At 42.5% G+C, this 18,635-nt stretch overlaps 1 protein-coding gene across 1 annotated transcript in view; it reads left to right on the top strand.

Annotated features, from left to right (window-relative positions):
- Window positions 1–18,635, top strand: part of LOC147747587 (vitellogenin-1-like) — a 1,134,322-nt gene that overhangs the window by 1,089,300 nt on the left and 26,387 nt on the right. The window lies entirely within an intron of this gene.

Here is an 18,635-nt window from a genome sequence, read left to right as displayed (position 1 = left end):
TGTCTCTATAATATTTTACCTTAGGCTTCCTAAATACGCTGAATGTTTCAATAACGATACAAGTGTTTAGCTTTGCTTTATTTTTTTAAACTAAAGTTTCACCTGATCCTGGTCCTAGAACATTATTTTATATACTTTTCCAACTTAACTGCGGCGCTACTATCATTGGTGGTACGTTGGGATGTCCGAAGAGTGCCAGGTGTATCAGTGACATCACCGCAGAATGCACATGGAAGCGGCAGCACCAAACCACAAACGTGTGTCACGCAATGCACTGGCAAGCTTACTTCCGCATAATGTTTTTTCAGGGCATTGCTACAGTTGAGACATAATTATAAGAATGTCTATTTCTCTTATGAGCAGCTCTGCTGCGGCATCATGTCCTTCACTAGTGTGATAAAACCAAATGCAAACCTGCTATTACACGGGGAATAGTTTGCAGCCAAATAATAAACCATCGGGCAAAGTAGTCTGAATGCGTAATTCTGGAAATAAATCCATGATGTCTCAGTGGGACACATTGTGTGCTTGGGTCAACTCGCCCCTTCCTCTTGGCCCTCAGTGGAAATTATGAGCACTTACGATCTGCATAATATCCAGCATTGACAGCTATCTTTACTCTTCCTTTTCCATCACATACACTTTTTACAACATTCCCCAGATAAATAGTTAATAGTAGTGTTCTTTGTCTGCCTATTTATTGTCTTGTATATTTATTTTCAAGTATGCTACTTTAGCATCAGGGTTATGACATGTTTCAGTGTCTGCAAGTTTATTGTTCCCTCTGTTACCCCGGTAATAGGCTTACAGCAGTTTTATTATATGCTTTTAACAATCTCTGCCATTGGTCTTCCGAACTCACGTTGTTAATCTCGCAGTTTCTATTCATTGTCCAACTATTGATAACGTTATACTTTTAAGCAGTCACACAATGATCTCCGCCAGTGCACAGCGTTCTGACATCATTGTTGTGAGTACCTTTATTTCATATAGATTGGCCCTCCCCACGGAGAGAGGCACTTTACAAATAAATATGTTTTATGCTGTTATTATACGAGAAAATAAAATATATCTGGAGGTTTCATAAAGGGAACGCAGTCCTCTACAGAGACGGCATCTGTGAAAGTTATACCGTAAAAAACTTCAGCAAGGCCTTTGTTTTCTAGCTCTTCTTTTCTCTCTGAGACGCCTGGTGCACACTTGCTGTTTTGCTTGCACGCATTGAATGGCACCCACTGCCTTAGGCTTCGCCCAGTGTTAAGATTCTGATTAGCACAGGCGCTGTGTTAGTTCTTGCATACAGAGTAGGCTGTTTAACCCAAATTGAACCAGAGGGAGTCCCCGGGGGCGAAGAGAAACAGCAGGATGCTTTGCTGGGGATATTACCAGTGTAATGTTTGGGAACGTACGCGCTTGTTTATTGCATCTTCTGCGTGCAGCAATTGGTTTTAGTCAAGCTTGAAAGGTTAGCAGGGTTTGTGGACCAGCTCGTGGTATTGTAGGCTTTCAGTAGCAGGTGTGCAAAGTCAGCTGGTCCTTAAAGTTACAATGCTAACAAACTTGAGTATCTGTGTAGTGTTTTCAAGTTAGATATGTGTTTGAATATATTTCAATTCAACGCAGCTTGAAAAAATGCACACAGATAATACTGTAATCCATTATCACTGCACCATGAATGCACACAAATCAGATGTCATTCTCATTGCGGAAGTGCGGTGACATGTTTAAACGCATTTGGTTAATGGCTACTAAGCAAGAACAAGAAAGAGAGGCGTTGTTGGAGGAGGCTGGGCTGACGAGAGGTTAATGATGCCAGATGACTCCATATCATGAGAGATGCTATCTCTCAATGCATTTTAGGATTAATTGGAAGGTTCATTTCAACTGCACCAAACGAACTAATACACCCGAAAACCAGAGCGTAGGTACGGGAAGTGAGAAATGAGGGATGTTCCACCCCCCCCACTCCCGCCCAATAAATACAAATTTATATAAGACTATTTGGACCAGGGTCTTTCAGTGTGTATGCACGACGTTGAGAGAAAATGCTCCCGAACATTTTCCTACGTTAGAATGTTACATTTTGACCAAGGCCGCCAACTTACTGTCACTTAGTGGATCCAACTAGGGCGTTATTGTGGGCAGGCATCAAACTTTGACTTTGTCCTGGTCAAGGGCGACCAGATAACCTAAATTGGTGTTTTGGTCTTTTAAGCTATAGAAGGTGTTTATTCTTTAAAAATTCACATTTCCAGTTCCCAATATTGGATATTTGAGGTTTTGGTTGCGACTCGCAAAATAGGGTTAACGACTCGCTATTAGGAAGGGGCGTGCCAAGGGCGTCCCTTCCTAATAGCGAGTGGAAATGCCATGTATGAGTGTTTTGCAACCGCATTTGCGGATGCAAAAAACTCTCAGTTTACTACCTACCAAAGTAGGTGGTAAACCATTCGCAAACTAGAAGGGGTGCCCAGGGGACCCATCCGCCTTTGTGAATGGGCGCGCAAATATTTTTCAAGAGCCGGCAGTGGTCCCAGGGACCACTGCCTGCCCTTAAAAAATGAAACTGAAAAGTGTCATTTTTCTTTTTTAAATCCATCCAGTTTTTCTTTAAAGAAAATGGACTGCATTTTTAACCCGTTCCGTGCTCCCGTCGGCCAACGGCCGATGGAAGCACCACCTACCTGCTGCTACGAACGACCGTTGACCGTCGTGGCCCCACCTGTTTCTTCGAATGTTCCGCACTGGCGCAGAACGTTCGACGCAATTAACGTGTTAAAAAAAGATGCTTTATTGGCAAAGCAGTCCCAGACATGGTGGTCTGCTGATCCCAGCAGGCCACCATTCCTGGGAGCGCTAGCCATTCCTTATGGGGTTGCCAATTGCGACAGCCTCAATATCTATGAGGCATGCAATTTGCGACCCCATTGGGAATCGCAAACAGTGTCTGAGAATCTGTTGTACAATGAATTTCATGACTTCGCAATTTGTAACATTTTGCGCATCGAAAAATTCAATGGTCATATATCTGGCCCTAAGTGTCCTTTTTAAATCAAGGAGCATAGGTTATCCTTCTAATATTCAGTGGGAGTGAATTCTGAATTCTTGGTGCAGCTCCTGTGAATGCTCTATCATATGTTCTCTTCTTCCGGAAGAAAGCTGGTTTCAGTAAAAAAAAAACTCATGAACCCCTAGAGGATCTACTACCTCCATACAATGTAGTTTTCTGGGTAAGATAACATTGAGTTGTGTGGTGTAATACATGCAATCTTTAGCTGTATTCTTGCCTCGTACAGCAGCCAATTGAGGGCTTTCAGATGTGGAGTGATTTGGTCACATGTTTTAGAGCCCGTTAGAAGTCTAGCTGCACCATTGAGACAAGCTTTTAGGGGAGCTGTTGAAATCTTAGGAATAAGTGATAGAGTTGTGCAACCATACTCAATTCTTGATATGATCAGTGCCTAGACTGCTGTTTTCAGGTCATTTGTATTAATAAACGGCTTCAATTTTCTAAGGTAGCTCACATTTTTTGCCATTGTCTTGATGTGGGTATGCATGTTTAATTCCTTATCTAGCGTGATTTCTAGAGACTTAGTTGAATCAACCAGAATCAGGGAACCGTATGGCTCAGGGATCAGCTTGGTTCATTCCTTAATCCTGGTGGCACTTTTAGGAGGGGAGATCAGAAGGAATTGTGTTTTCTGTGAATTAAGCTTAAGATGATTGCAAGATAGCCATTGAATGGTCTTCTGTAGTGCTTGGTTCATTATGTTGATCTCTTCCAGTGATGTAATCTTCATCTGCATACATGTGGAAGGAAATGTTTGCCTGCTGTAATACCTCTTTAATGATTTGATGTACAGATTGAAAAGGGAAGGGGATAGAATTGTTCCTTGTGGAACTCAAATTAAAATCAGGGATGGCGGGAGTAGCTTGTGGTTCCCCAGGAATCTCTGCGATCTGTTCTCTAAGAAGGAATAAAATAATTTTAAGACTGTTGCCAATAAGCCAATCCTGTTCTCCAGACAGTCTAATAGTTTGGCATAGTTTACGGTGTCAAATGAGGACGATAGGTTTAGAAGGACAAGGAGACAGGTTTTGATACGGTCATGAGCAAGAAGTGTCATCTACTATGTGCAGAATAGCTGTTTCAATACTGTTATCTGGTCTCAACCCCGATTGGCAATTGTTTAGTAGCTTAAATTCAGTAATGTGTTGGCCCAATTGTTGAGTGCATTTTTCTAGTACTTTGGCAAGTAAGGGAATGTTTGTTACTGGCCGAAATTGATGGGGTACATCACAAATTGTGTCGCACTCCGTTTGGATGCCATTACAGGTATGGTGGACCGGTGTGGTCAGAAGACCACCATGTTTGTGACTGCATTTAAATAAAGTACATTAATTTTAATTCTGCCTGTTTCCTCAAAGGTCTGCATTTAAGAAAAAATATGTTTTCAAAAAGTGTGGGACATTGCTAACTCCAAACATGCTTTTATTGCTTTCACAAAGGGAAAAGGGTCCCACCGAGTTGTCTTCCTTTGAACTGAAGGTGTCACCTACTGTAAGAAAAGCATCTCGGGATAGGCACTGATGCCCCCAGACCTAAGCCTTGCCACCACATGACCAATGATGGTAATTGCACTCAATTACCTGGGTGGCTGAGCTAAGGAGGGAGAATGGTAAGACAGTGGTGGACAATATCATGGTTGGCCATCAACCACCATAGTCATGTCCCTATTCCATGTGGTAGTCTCCTGCTGGTTTCCCTGATGGAAGCAGTGCCTGGCAGACGCCCACAAGACCTGGGTAATCCTGGGAGTGCCAACAGTGCAGGGGGGAAATATGAACATTCTCTAGCTGCAGAACTCCCAAGGCAGTTCATTAGATCCACAGAATACCTTACCTGAGATGAGCAAGGACCCCCACCATCAAAAAAGGGGAATCCCCTCACTAGTACTGCACATACTTAGGGTATCTACAAGGGACTCCCCGGGGTGTCCTTTGTACTTGGGGTACTGGGCATCACAGTGAAATTTAATACTAGGATTACTATGGTATCCAAGGATGACAGGAGTCACCTCTCCCTTGCACGGACTCAGTGCTCCTCGCGGACTTCCCCACCATACTATGTATAGGTGGGGGGGCCAGTAGAGAACAACAATTCCCCTATGGGCACTATCTCAACATGTAACAGAGTAGGGGCTAACTCCATTCTTCCACCATGCCACCCTGCGAGCCAATGCAAGTATCAGGTAGTAACTATTGTCACCTGGTTCTTTGAATCACAGGGGGTTTGGCAGACCACCGGTGGTGAATGAGGCAGGGGGTGTGCCATTTAATTGGCGCTATCAATATTACCACCTTTTAAATGGTAGCAAGGTGGTGGTTGGTGGTACTTTGTTAAGGAACTGTACCGTCACACTACGCCAATGTTGAAAATCACAGATTTCCACTAGCGGCTTTTCTAATTAATCAAATTCTTTTTGTAAAGCATCGTGGAGAGATTTGAATATTTTCAATAATGTTTTTTAGTTTTCAAAATGTAATTCTTACTGCCACTGAGAAACCCAACAATTCCTCAACCGCATACCCTCCCAACTCCGCTTAAACACAGTCAATCCCTGATTGTTGTATCTAATTGTTACCTACAACACAGTCCTTGGGAAATCTCAGCTCCTCCCCCCACATTCTATTGACCAAAATATGCTCATGATGAAACCAAAGGTTTGAGATAGGAAAGTCCATTATATGAAGCTGGAATATTCTGTTCTGGTAAGCTTATTGTATACGTAAGTGTAGGGACCTAATTTAGGTTACAGCTGTAAATCAGGGGTAATGCCGAGATGTGGTACTAACGTTACCATTAGATTTCCAAGTATGTGTGAATAAATAAGAAATAGCTAGTAATAATAACTCTTTTTCCAAAGCTATTTAAAAATTGATACCACTGGTGTTTTGTTGCTGGTAACCTGCAATGGAATTTCAGTTATCAAATGTTAAGGTGGTCTTATGACAATATCATATCATCACTAAAAATCTATGTTAGCAGCAGAAATATACTTCAATCAGGTAACTGTGCATTTCTGCCATTTCTGCAATGACCTAGAGGTGGGTAAAAGGGTGGGCTGTGTTAGAACTGTAAAACTACAAAATTGCATTGAGTTCCCCAGAGGACACATGCCCCTCTCCTATTTCTAGTTTGGCAGCACACTCAATCAATCATTATCTCAATATGATCTGGAAAGCCTTGTTTGCCTTTGGCATTATCTCCTTCATATGGAAAAAGTCATTCCTGTTACCCCTCATAAAAAAAGCCAATGAGGACCCTAGTGTGTTCAGCAACCTTAGGCTCATCTCCTTATAGCCTGCCCCCGCTAAGATCCTGGAGGAGTTGGTGAATCACCAGCTATCATCCATCATTGAGGCAAATGGTCTTCTACCTGACACTCAGTCAGGCTTCTGTGCTGGAAACAGCATGGATACTGCCTTAATGGAAGTTTCAGAGTTTGATGAGAAACTGTAGACTGTGGATCCTCAGGTACGGAGGTTTTGTTAGACCTATCGGCAGCATTCGACAGAGTGGCACCCCCAGCCTGTTGAACAGGCTAAGTCTACTTGCCATTTAGGACGGAGATCTATCGTGGATCAGATCTTTTTTGGATGAGTGTTTCCAGCAGGTTCTTCCTCATCCTTTTTCCTCTTCTTTCAAACCACTTTTCTGTGGGGTACTCCTGGGCTCTGAAAATAGCCCGCTGCTCTTTAATCTCTACCCTGTTGAATCCTGGGGAGTGAAGGTACTTTCCTCTGCAGACGATATGCAATAACTGTTCTCATTCAGAGAGAATTCAATAACAGCCTTTCTAAATTCAAAGATTGTCTAAAAGACATTGTCAAATGGATGGATTCAAATTGTCTTAAACTTAATACAGATAGAACCAAGGTTATTTTCTTCAACCGGAAGGGCCCCTGCCAGCCTTTGGTGGCTAGCAGAACTGAACCCATCCACTGGTTCCTTCATCATCGGCCAGAAACCTGGGGATACGGTTTAACTCTGATCTTCCTTTGACCTCCCAGATTAGGCAACAATTGGCAAATTAATTTAATAAATAGTTTCAATTATTGTTTATAATGATGGATTGTTGGGTTAATAGGGTAAGTGCTTTAATTACATTAATATTTATTTATATACATATAATGAACTATTGTGCCTCTTTTTATGTTTACTTTTTAACATGTGATGTGTTGGTGATTGAAAACTTTATTTAAATGAAAAAATGTCTCTGTCAGCCAGCACTGACGAAGGCGGCAACGCCGAAACGCGTTTGTTGACTGAGTGTGCGCGCGAAAATAAACTAAGCTCAGAGACAAAGAAAATTGGCTGGAGTGTCCTTACTAGTTGAACAGCTCGGGGATTCGAGCTGTGTATTTGGAGACATTTTACGCACTCCACCGTGCGTTAAGGAGGCACCCGGGAAAATGAGGAGTGGCAGATGGTGGATGTGAGTTATGGATATATATATATCTATATCCTACCCGAAACGCGTATGGCCACGATTATTTGTTGCTGAGGATGCGTGGCAGTTTTCTCCTGCAAACCCTGGATTAAATGGTTTATACTCGTCGAGAGTGGTGTTTTCATTTGGAGGCGACTCTTGGTTTTGATATATGCGGCTTGTCTCAGCAGCGAAAATGCCCCACTGCGGATATATGGCAGACTTGCAGCGTCTACCCCTAAGAGGCGTGTGCGGGACGACGAGCCGTATTCAGGGACAAGAAATGGTAGGAGATCCAGCTCTGCTTTCCTGCAGCAAAACCCAGTGGGGTATGATATTTGAACTTAGTGGAGTATGACAGCGCCCACATGGGTTTATTAATAACACGGACTACGCCTACCATAATGCACAGAGCGCATACGCCCACAAGGGCGGAACATTCATTCATGCGCAGCTGGTCCGTGTGAGCTGCCAGACTCTCAAGTGCCAGTGAACAAGGGCGCTTTCCTGCCCGAAACGCGTATGGCCACGATTATTTGTTGCTGAGGATGCGTGGCTGTTTTCTCCTGCAAACCCTGGATTAAATGGTTTATACTTGTCGAGAGTGGTGTTTTCATTTGGAGGCGACTCTTGGTTTTGATATATGCGGCTTGTCTCAGCCGCGAAAATGCCCCACTGCGGATCTATGGCAGGCTTGCAGCGTCTACCACTAAGAGGCGTGAGCGGGACGATGAGCCGTATTCAGGGACAAGAAATGGTAGGAGATCCAGCCCTGCTTTCCTTCAGCAAAACCCACTGGGGTATGATATTTGAACATTAGTGGATTATGACAGCGCCCACATGGGTTTATTAATAACACGGACTACGTCTACCATGATGCACAGATGGTTGCTGGCAATCTCTGGTGGACATCCATGCGTAGCAGTTGCAAAATATCAGAATAACGCAAATTCAGAACCTGCTCCAAGGAGGAATCATCCCCCTTATTCTGGAATTGGCGTTATTCTGATATTTTGCAACTGCTACGCATGGATGTGCACCAAAGATTGCCAGCAACCATACTTACCCTAACATCGTGTCAGAGTTTGGGGTGGAATTCAACAACATTTTGGACTGCACACAGGCACTCCATCCAAACTCCTGATGAATCATGGGACATGTAGTTTGGAAGCAGTCCGGCAGGTATTTACCAACGAATTCTGGGACATTGCACACGTGGTGTACCTCTGAGGAAAGCTATTGCTGAAACACGTCAGGTGCTCCACCTTAGTTGCAGCCTGCGCTAATCTCAATAAAGGCCAGTTGTTTCCAGAACCAGTGTTATGGCGCTTTTGTTTGGATTTCTTAGGTGGTCACGAGTATGGGAGCGATAAGGGGGATGATTCCTCCTTGGAGCAGGTTCTGGAATTGGCGTTATTCTGATATTTTGCAACTGCTACGCATGGATGTGCACCAGAGATTGCCAGCAACCATACTTACCCTAACATCGTGTCGGAGTTTGGGGTGGAATTCAACAACATTTTGGACTGCACACAGGCACTCCATCTGAACTCCTGATGAATCATGGGACATGTAGTTTGGAAGCAGTCCGGCAGGTATTTACCAACGAATTCTGGGACATTGTACACGTGGTGTAGCTCTGAGGAAAGCTATTGCTGAAACGCGTCAGGTGCTCCACTTTTGTTGCAGCCTGCGCTAATCTCAATAAAGGCCAGTTGTTTCCAGAACCAGTGTTATGGTGCATTTGTTTGGATGTTAAGTGCGGGAAGCGCTGTCTCCCGTTTTCAGCCATAAACGCGCTTCAGGGTCGGGGCCCCCGATGGCAGCAAACTTTGCTTGGAACATTAATTGAGGGGCATGACCCGCTCGACCCACCGCGAGCCACAGGATTTTCCGGCGATTTCTGCAGTGGTCACGAGTATGGGAGCGATAAGGGGGATGATTCCTCCTTGGAGCAGGTTCTGGAATTGGCGTTATTCTGATATTTTGCAACTGCTACGCATGGATGTGCATCAGAGATTGCCAGCAACCATACTTACCCTAACATCGTGTCGGAGTTTGGGGTGGAATTCAACAATATTTCAGACTACACACAGGCACTCCATCCGAACTCCTGATGAATCATGGGACATGTAGTTTGGAAGCAGTCCAGCAGGTATTTACCAACGAATTCTGGGACATTGCACACGTGGTGTACCTCTGAGAAAAGCTATTGCTGAAACGCGTCAGGTGCTCCACTTTCGTTGCAGCCTGCGCTAATCTCAATAAAGGCCAGTTGTTTCCAGAACCAGTGATATAGCGCATTTGTTTGGATATGTATATATATATAAATATATTGTCGCTCGACTCTCCTTAGAATCCACAAGAAATATATACATAAATATATATATATATATATATATATATATATATATATTACCTACTGGCGGTCGCCAGTAGGTAGTTATAGTTAGGATTTTTTTCAATGTTAAATCTCAAAATTCTATTTGGAATAACTTTGGCACCGGTTGACGAATCTGCCTGAAAATTTCATGAAAATGGCCTCGTCGAGCTCCGGTCCTTCCCTGAAAGTTTGGGGGGGATACGTCAAGCGGGGGCCAAGATAAAAGGGGGGTCCCAAAACGTGTTTTCCCCATGTTAATTTCCATAGGGCGGTCGATTTCACTTTTAGCCCGAACGGCTGAATGGATTTGTACGAAACTTGGCAAAATTGTAGGGACTGTTAGCCCGATGTGCCTTTGCTATGTCTCAAGATATGTGCTCCAGTGGATTTTGAGTAATTTAGGTGCAAAAAAATATATATATCTATAGCAGCGCACCGGTGCGCGCACCGGGGAGCGCTCCGGGCGCGTGACGCGAGGTGCGCATGGAAAGCTGATTGGCTCTCGGGTGTCTGTAAACATTCGAAACAGTCCAGAGCGGCCGCCATCTTGTGTCTCGGTAAAATCGAGACATAAGAGGTGGCTAAAACAAAGGGGGAACTGACCATAAGGCGTCAGGGATAGACCCCTTTGACCCCCTAGGTTTGATGTGGGGGCTATAAAAGGGCCCCGCGGGGCATTTAAAATATTTTTTTTTTTCGTTTTGCGCGGGGGAAGCGCCCGGTGCGCGCACCGGGGAGCGGCCCGGGGAGCGTACTATGATGAAAAAAGGTGACAGAGTTTTAAAAAAATGAAGTTTTGATTTAGAAATTGGAGGTAGTTCTAAAAAGAACTTTTTTTTCTTCTTCTTTTTGTTGTTTTATATTTTTTTTGTGTTTTTTGAACTTTTTGAACTTTTTTTGGCTTTTCAAAACAGTTTTATATATTTTTTTGTATTTTTTTAGGGGGAGAAACAAAAAAAGGGAATTGAAACTGGCTCAACTGGAGCAAAAAAACAAAAAACCCAAAAAATTACTTCTTTTTGGGGCACTTGTGATTATCACCTGCAAGGACGATGAGCTTAACACTTTGTTCCCCATAGGAGATAAGCTTGCCACAAGCAGTACAAGTAATTTTAAAATCAGCAAATCTCGGCTGAATGCAAGGCATCACCTCGGATGTTTCTGGTTCCGAGGAAGTGGGTTGGTTTCTTTGGGAGGGGGTCCTTGATGACTGGGGGAGGTTACTGGCCAGTTCCCGGAACTCTGCATGAGAGTAGTTGTTTGGATGCTTTCTTGTCATGTGCCGAATCATGGTATAGTTACCAAATGAGTATTTCTTGTTTGGGTTGCCCCGTGAAAGTTCATCATTGCAGATGAGGCAAGTCACCTTGGCCGCATTCACCTTTTTTTTCCCCTCTGGAAGTGAAAAAAACTCCCATACAATGTGTGGTTTGGGTTTGTATGGGGTATTTTCTTCTGGCAGCCATCTTCTTCTCCCCTCCTCCTCTTCCTCTTCCTTCTCCTCCTGTTCTTGACCACCAATATAATTTGGAGCTGGTCCTCTTGGTGGTTGTGGTGGTGGTGGTGGGGCAGATGCACCAGCTGATGCTACTAATGAAGCCATTATTTAGAGCAAAAAAGTAGACAGAGCAACAAACAGGTCTTCCTCAGTCAAAGGACAAAGTCAGAATAAGGAAAAAAGGTGGGGTCTTTCATCATTTAGAAAAAAAACCTGTCCTGAACCAATGAGAAGTGTTATTTTCAGGTCACAAGACCAGGGGCTTCATCATTATGAAACCAAAACTGTTATGAACCAATGAAAAGTGTTATTTTCTGCTCACATGACCCGACGCGCTTACGCTACGCGCCCGGGGCGCGCCCGGGGGCGCGCCCCGGGTCGCGCAGCGTAAGCGCGTCGGAAGTTTACGTTGTGCGATCGTATTCGCTCGAGTACTTCCGGGTGCGCTTACGCCGTGCGTATCACGCGGTCGCGGCTACGCGATACGTCACGATCATGTTTTCGTTTGCGATATTGGCGCTCACGGGACGCTCCCCAGAGCGCGCCCCGGGGCGCTTTTCAGAAATACGCTTTTCGGGGCGCTCCCCGGGGCGCGCTCCGGGAGCGCTCCCCCCAAAAATTAAAAAAAAAAAAATGGGATAATTGTAGGGACAGGTAGCCCTATTCTAAAGTGGTTTGTAAAAAAATTAACTTTAGAAAAATATGTATTGTGCTACATTGGGCTTAATATATGTTAGAGCCAAAATGAAGCCCAAATGTAGCCCAAAGTAGCCCAATGTAGCCCAAAGATGGCCACCAGAGACTAAAAATTGTAAATGTAGCCCAAATTTCAACTAGATGTAGCCCAACTGTAGCCCAATGACAGAATGTACCAGAGTGTTAAAAAGAACAACTAGAGTGCTAACAGTCTTATTTATAAAGTGAAACTTATAGTTAGGAATTAGCATTAAAAAAACCTATGAAATTCACTGAAAAAACCATAGGTTTCACACCAGTTATAGTTAGGAATTAGCATTTAAAAAACCTTTGAAATTCAGTGAAAAAACCATAGGTTTCACACCGGTTATAGTTAGGAATTAGCATTTAAAAAACCTATTAAATTCACTGAAAAAACCATAGGTTTCACACCAGTTATAGTTAGCTGGAAATTTTACTGATATAAAACCATTGAAATTCCCACGTTATAGTTAGTCGGACTCACTATAACTTGCGCGTGCAATGCACTGCTGATGACATCACATATTACATCACTCATGACATGGTCAGTGACATCACTCATGACATCACTGATGACACCATCCAGTGAATATATGTCTTTCTGAAAAATAAATATTAGTGAGTTATGTTTAAATATTTAAATACATATATTAGTGTTTCACTTTGTGTATAAGTGGCTACATGTGCTGATAAGTAGCTACATGCGTATGTATATGGGTTATTTGATATTTTTATTAGTATCAGTATGAGTGTCTATATGGTTTGGTGGAGGTATTACTTAGCACATAGATGCATGAGTGACTGACTCTTTGTTTGTATGTGTTTTGAAGACAGCATATGTACAGGACTGTATGGGTGGATGAGTGTCTATATGTGTTTGTTAGTGAGTGAATGACTGTCTCACTAGTGTCTTTATCAGTAACTACATATGTTTTAATCTAGTATATATGAATATTGATGTATATAAGTCAGTATATGTGAGAGTAAGAGATTGTAAGATTTCCTGTTTAAATAAGTACGTGTTTCTATAAGTGATTGTTTAAGAGAATAAATATGTGTAATTTTCAATAGAAGTAAGGTGGAAGTGTGTGTATAACTCTATATTCAAATAAATGGTTGTTCAATAGTTTATTTGCACGTGTGAATATGTGTGTGAGTAACTTTTGGATGAATGTCGGTGTGTAACAGGATGTATAGGTGTATCTCTTCATATGATGAGTGAGTATATGTATGAGTGACTATATAGAACTGTTGGTGAATGAGTGGATGTGTATATAGATAGTGGAATTACAGAATTGCTTGTTGTAACTGATATAGGTATCTCCATTTTTTAAAAATTTCAGTTTCTATTTTTGAATATGTGTCTGAAGGGTTACTTTACACTGAGAGGAGGTCTGTCACTGTGTCACAAGGATGGTGTCATCAGTGATGTCATGAGTGATGTCACTGACCATGTCATGAGTGATGTAATATGTGATGTCATCAGCAGTGCATTGCACGCGCAAGTTATAGTGAGTCCGACTAACTATAACGTGGGAATTTCAATGGTTTTATATCAGTAAAATTTCCAGCTAACTATAACTGGTGTGAAACCTATGGTTTTTTCAGTGAATATATATATATATATATATATATATATATATATATATATATATATATATATATATATACACATTGTTTAAATATGTTAATTGATTAAATAATTTGACTTAACTGATGAATTTGTAGAATTGAAATTCAGTATGCTTGTTTCATATTATTACAATTGGATATTTTTTATAAAAATTCAATACTTGTTATTTGCATTATGTTATATTTTATACAGTTTATGTATTTTTTAAACATCAAAAAATGAGTAAACCATTGAGGCGTTTGTCAAGACCATCAGGAACACTAGGGACCACATATTTGTATAATAAGGTATAAAAATAGTCACACTATAAGGAGGGAAGTGTAACCTAAGAAGTTAAAAAACATAGGCAAAAAGTCCTAAAAGAAAGTCAAATATTTAATGAAAAGTAGTAGTCCAAGATATAAACAGCATTATTCCTCTGAACAATGGTGCCCAAGTTTCAGGGGTGTGGGTAATTGTTCCTGGCCATTCTCAGGTTCTATTTTAACCACCTCAACATTAAGATCCCCTCTGACACAAACATGAAGTGGCTGATCATGGCAGGCCAGGCCCCCTCTGAGAAATGTGATACAAAAAGGGAGGGGAAAACACACAAACAAACTGAGAGATTTGGCTATAGTAGGTGGGGGCTGGATAGTGGACACTGATAAGATGCAATGCTTGTAATAAGAGAGTTCAGCAGTGAACATAAATCTCTTTGCTGGCCACATAGCAATTCTCAAGTTATTTTTACTTTTTTTTATATATATTCATGCATATTTCAGTGATCATAACCTGGCCTTGTACTGTTGAACTCATTACCTCCTTGGGAGCTGCTTGAGACGTTTTAAAAGTGAAGTAGGGAAAAACATGAGAGCTCAGGGGTGTCTGGGGCAAATATGCCTTCCAAATGCTGGTGTTCTGTGTGGGCACATGGTAAAGGAGAAGGTACAGCAGGGGTTGCAGACGAATGTCCTTTTTGAAAAGGGGATCTCTGGAGTTAATGAGGGTTTGGTCCCAGTCCCAGATAATGATGAGTAAGTAAGTAATCAGTTTTTAACTATTTATTTCGAATTTTTCTTCATAAAAGACAACAAATAAAATATATACACAATACAGCATAATAAGTACAATTCTTAAAAAATACAATCCATTCTTTCATTACTCACTAAAAATTCAAATAAATAAGATCAAAGATGTTTTAGGAGTCAATAACAGTTTACAATTCATTATAAAACCACTGTAATATAATATAATGTGTTCCTACACTTATCTCATTTGTCACCTAGTTAGTGTCTGGCTCTGATGGTCCAAGCCCATCCGAGGAATTTCACCATACCTATGGACATCCACTCTGCAGTATTAGATCTTAAAACTAGCAAAGCTTCCTCAAACACCTGTGGATTAATCCTTCTGCAGATGGGTTTAAGCCATTTCCGTCGTGGTGCGCATTAAGCTGGACATACAAAAAGAAAATGGCCAATAGTTTCCTTTTGCTCACTACACCAGGGACAATGCATGGACGATTGGTTATGCCATTTATGTGTAAACTCCCTTACTGGCAGTGTGCCAACTCTAAATTGGTGGTAGAGTTTCCTGTCTTCACTTTTGGTGATATTATCCCAATAGGTCTCAGTATGGGGAACCACTTTGTGGAGCAAAAAAAGACCTGTCAGATTGGGGGTCTGTGAAAGCAAAACCAGATCTTCCTTTACAGTAGCCCAAAACAGTAGTTTGAATTCCTTTTTCGACGGGAATACATGATTTCCCGGATCTGACCACTGCAAGTGAAGACCCATTTTGAAGAGTGTGGCCTTCACAGTTTTGAACCAAGATAGATTACCTGACCCTAATATCGATCTCACATCCAGAATCTCATTAGCAAACATAGATAGTTCCGGAGTGGACCAGATGCGTCTCCACAAGGCTACCATCCTATATTGCGCCTGATTTTTAATAGAATGACAGCCCATGTCTAGCATAAGGGGAAGTGACGGTGTTGATAGTGGGAGACCTACAAGACTACGGAGAAACTTATTCTGAATTTTATCTAATGGGGCGAGGTCTACACTGCCCCAGAGATCCGAGCCATAAAGGATGGCTGAGCTAATTTTTGTGTTATAGATCTTAAGTGCTGGCATAACTCTTAGTTTGGGAGCATCGCTGTTCTTTAACTAGGCATCCCGATAGACGGGCAAATTTTAAACAGAGTGCCTCAATCTGTCCTTCCAACGCAGCCTATAGTCTATAACCACCCCTAGGTAGGTCATCACCCCTACTTGCTCCAAGGTGGTACCGTTCATTGTTACTTGACCCCTTAAAGGTTTGTTCTTAGTCAGGACCATAAATTTGGTTTTTGATACATTAATTTCTAGGTCATTTATTTTACAAAACTCCACAAATTTGTTTATTGCAGTCTGGAGTCCCACCTGTGTTTTTGCCAAAATCAGGGTGTCATCTGCAAAAATTAGAAGGGGGAACCTAGTCCCACCCAAGACTGGCGCATCTGTCGGGGTAGATGAAAGGAACTGCACTACTTGGTTTATAAAGAGTAGGAACAGAGTTGGTGCCAAGACACACCCTTGTCTTATACCACGAGTCACTGGGAAAGGCTCCGTCACCTGGCCCTGACTACCCCATCTAACTCTGGCAAAGTTTAGTTTATGTAGCCTGATAGTTAGCTCAAGCAGTTCAGGCCGCATTCCCATTCTCTTTAAGGCCATCCACATCTTCTCTCTAGGGACCAAGTCGAACGCAGATTTAAGGTCCACGAACGCTGCGTATATAGTGCCTTCACCTAAATGCTCTGTCTTCCAATAGATCAGAATAAATCTGAGCACTTGGTCAACAGTGCTTGTACTTGCCCTGAAGCCAGCTTGCAGCGGGGACAAAATATTTTCTTAACTCATCTAAATCTGAATTCTACCCAACAACATTCTAGCAATAACTTTCTGCAGGGCATCTATAAGGCTTAAGGGCGGTAGTTCCCCGCAAGAGTCTTATCACCTTTTTTGTATACAGGAAGGATTTCGGCCCCTTTCCAGGAATCTGGTACTCTGGCACCTCTGGCGATAGCATTATCCAAGGTAGTTATATATGGAGCCCAATTATCCATATCATACTTAAAGAGATCCGCAGGGACGCGGTCCCTACCGGGTGCTTTGCCAGCTTGGACCAACTTTAATGCATTCACTGCCTCGATTTCTTTAAAAACTAGGGTCCCACTAAAAGTTTCAGGAGTGGGAAGCAAGTTACACTCCCCTACGTTATGTCTTCCCGTCACCATGCCGCTGAACTGGGCCGAGAAATACTCAACCCAGTCCTCGGCAGAGACGTGGATAGCTGGGGTTTGCAGGTCCCATGACCCTCCCCACTTCACTACCTGCCAAAATTTAAGCTGGTTGGTGGACAGGCTAGCCTCATAGAGCTCCAGCCAGCGATGATCATCCCATGATGTCCTCGCATGCTTCAAAACCTTCTTGTATTTCGCCCTTTCCACTTGGATAACCAATGTTTCCCTAGTTTTAATAGCAGCTATCAGGGCACTATGGGCCTTACGGCAGGTCTTATCATACGATTTGGCACCCAAAGGTTTTCTATCAGTTTTCACCAAAATTCCTGGATTTGTAAAAAAAGATTTAGGTCTAACAAAAAGGGACTCGTGGATTGTGATGATTTGCTCCAGTGACCCCACTTCATCCAGTATTGACTTAGCTTTTTTAGCCGCTGTTGATACTTCTAACGATATTTTTCTGATGGTGGCAGGATCATCCAGGACCCTACCCCAGCAAACCCTACGACAATCGTTTGTGAGGACTGCCTCGGCTGTAATACAGTTTGTTGCATTTTTTCGAAGCAAGCCACCGAGTAAGTAAGTAATCATTTTCTGAAGCGTGCAAGCACCAGGGTATCTTAGCGCTAAAGGCAGAGACCTCAAAAAGATCAGACTGAAACTCGAGCATAGCTATTCTATCAAGGAAGTTGAGAAAAAACAGGTTTTAACTTATTTCCTGAAGCATAGGAGACTCCCCTGCATTCTTAGGGCAAAAGGCAGGGGGTCCCAGTGTTTACTACCAAGATGGTAGAGACTTCTGCCTCCCCTTTTGACTTTCTTTATCCTAGGTACTTTGAGCAAGTGTGTAGAGGAGGAGCATAACATTTATTTTTTTTCCTTATTCGCCTTGAACCACAGCTAACATAGGTCAGAAGAATGCCACTGTTGCTCCAATAGGAGAAGTAGGCTATGTAATATTCGAGACCGCCCATTGTCCAAGGCCTACCAGTAGCAAAACCAACTTCCCTCCAGTTGCTGTCCTCCCTTTGTTAAGGAAAGGATGGTTGCACTCTCTTTTCAGGATTTGAGACCTGAGACTTAGGCCAGAGTCTAGACAGGCTGAAACCTGAAATGTTACAGAATTCTCCAGCCCAGTCTGAGAGTTCCACCGAGGATTAATCATGGGACACAAAAAAAACAAAAGAAAAACCTCAAACCAAAGTCCAATTTAGCAAGCTGTTCCAAATGGCACTCTTCTTAGAGTTCTTCAATCGGGCCAGATCTGTTTTAGAAGTTTTGTATAGAGAAGATAGCCAGTCCGATTGGGTTGGAGGTGTTGTCTCTACCCATCTCTTACATATTTCCCGTCTGGCCAACAAGATAGCGAAAAATAGAAAACCCCTAACGGTGCCAGTGATATCACTCGCTATACCAAAAATGATGAGTTTAGGGAAAATCTGTATTGAGCGACCCAAAATAGAGGATAGAGTATCTCCTATTTCTCTCCAGAATTCCAGAAGCGATGGACAAGCCAAAACATATGCACATCCAGTGCACTTTCCAGATTGTGGGGCATATTACCAAGCAATAGCGATAATTATCGCTATTGCTTGGTTAGAGACAAAAATTTACCGCTGAGCTGCGGCGATTTTAACCGC

Source organism: Lissotriton vulgaris, chromosome 1_1 (assembly GCF_964263255.1).
Source record: "Lissotriton vulgaris chromosome 1_1, aLisVul1.2, whole genome shotgun sequence".
NCBI lineage: Eukaryota > Metazoa > Chordata > Amphibia > Caudata > Salamandridae > Lissotriton > Lissotriton vulgaris.
This window is presented reverse-complemented; position numbering and strand designations above follow the sequence as displayed.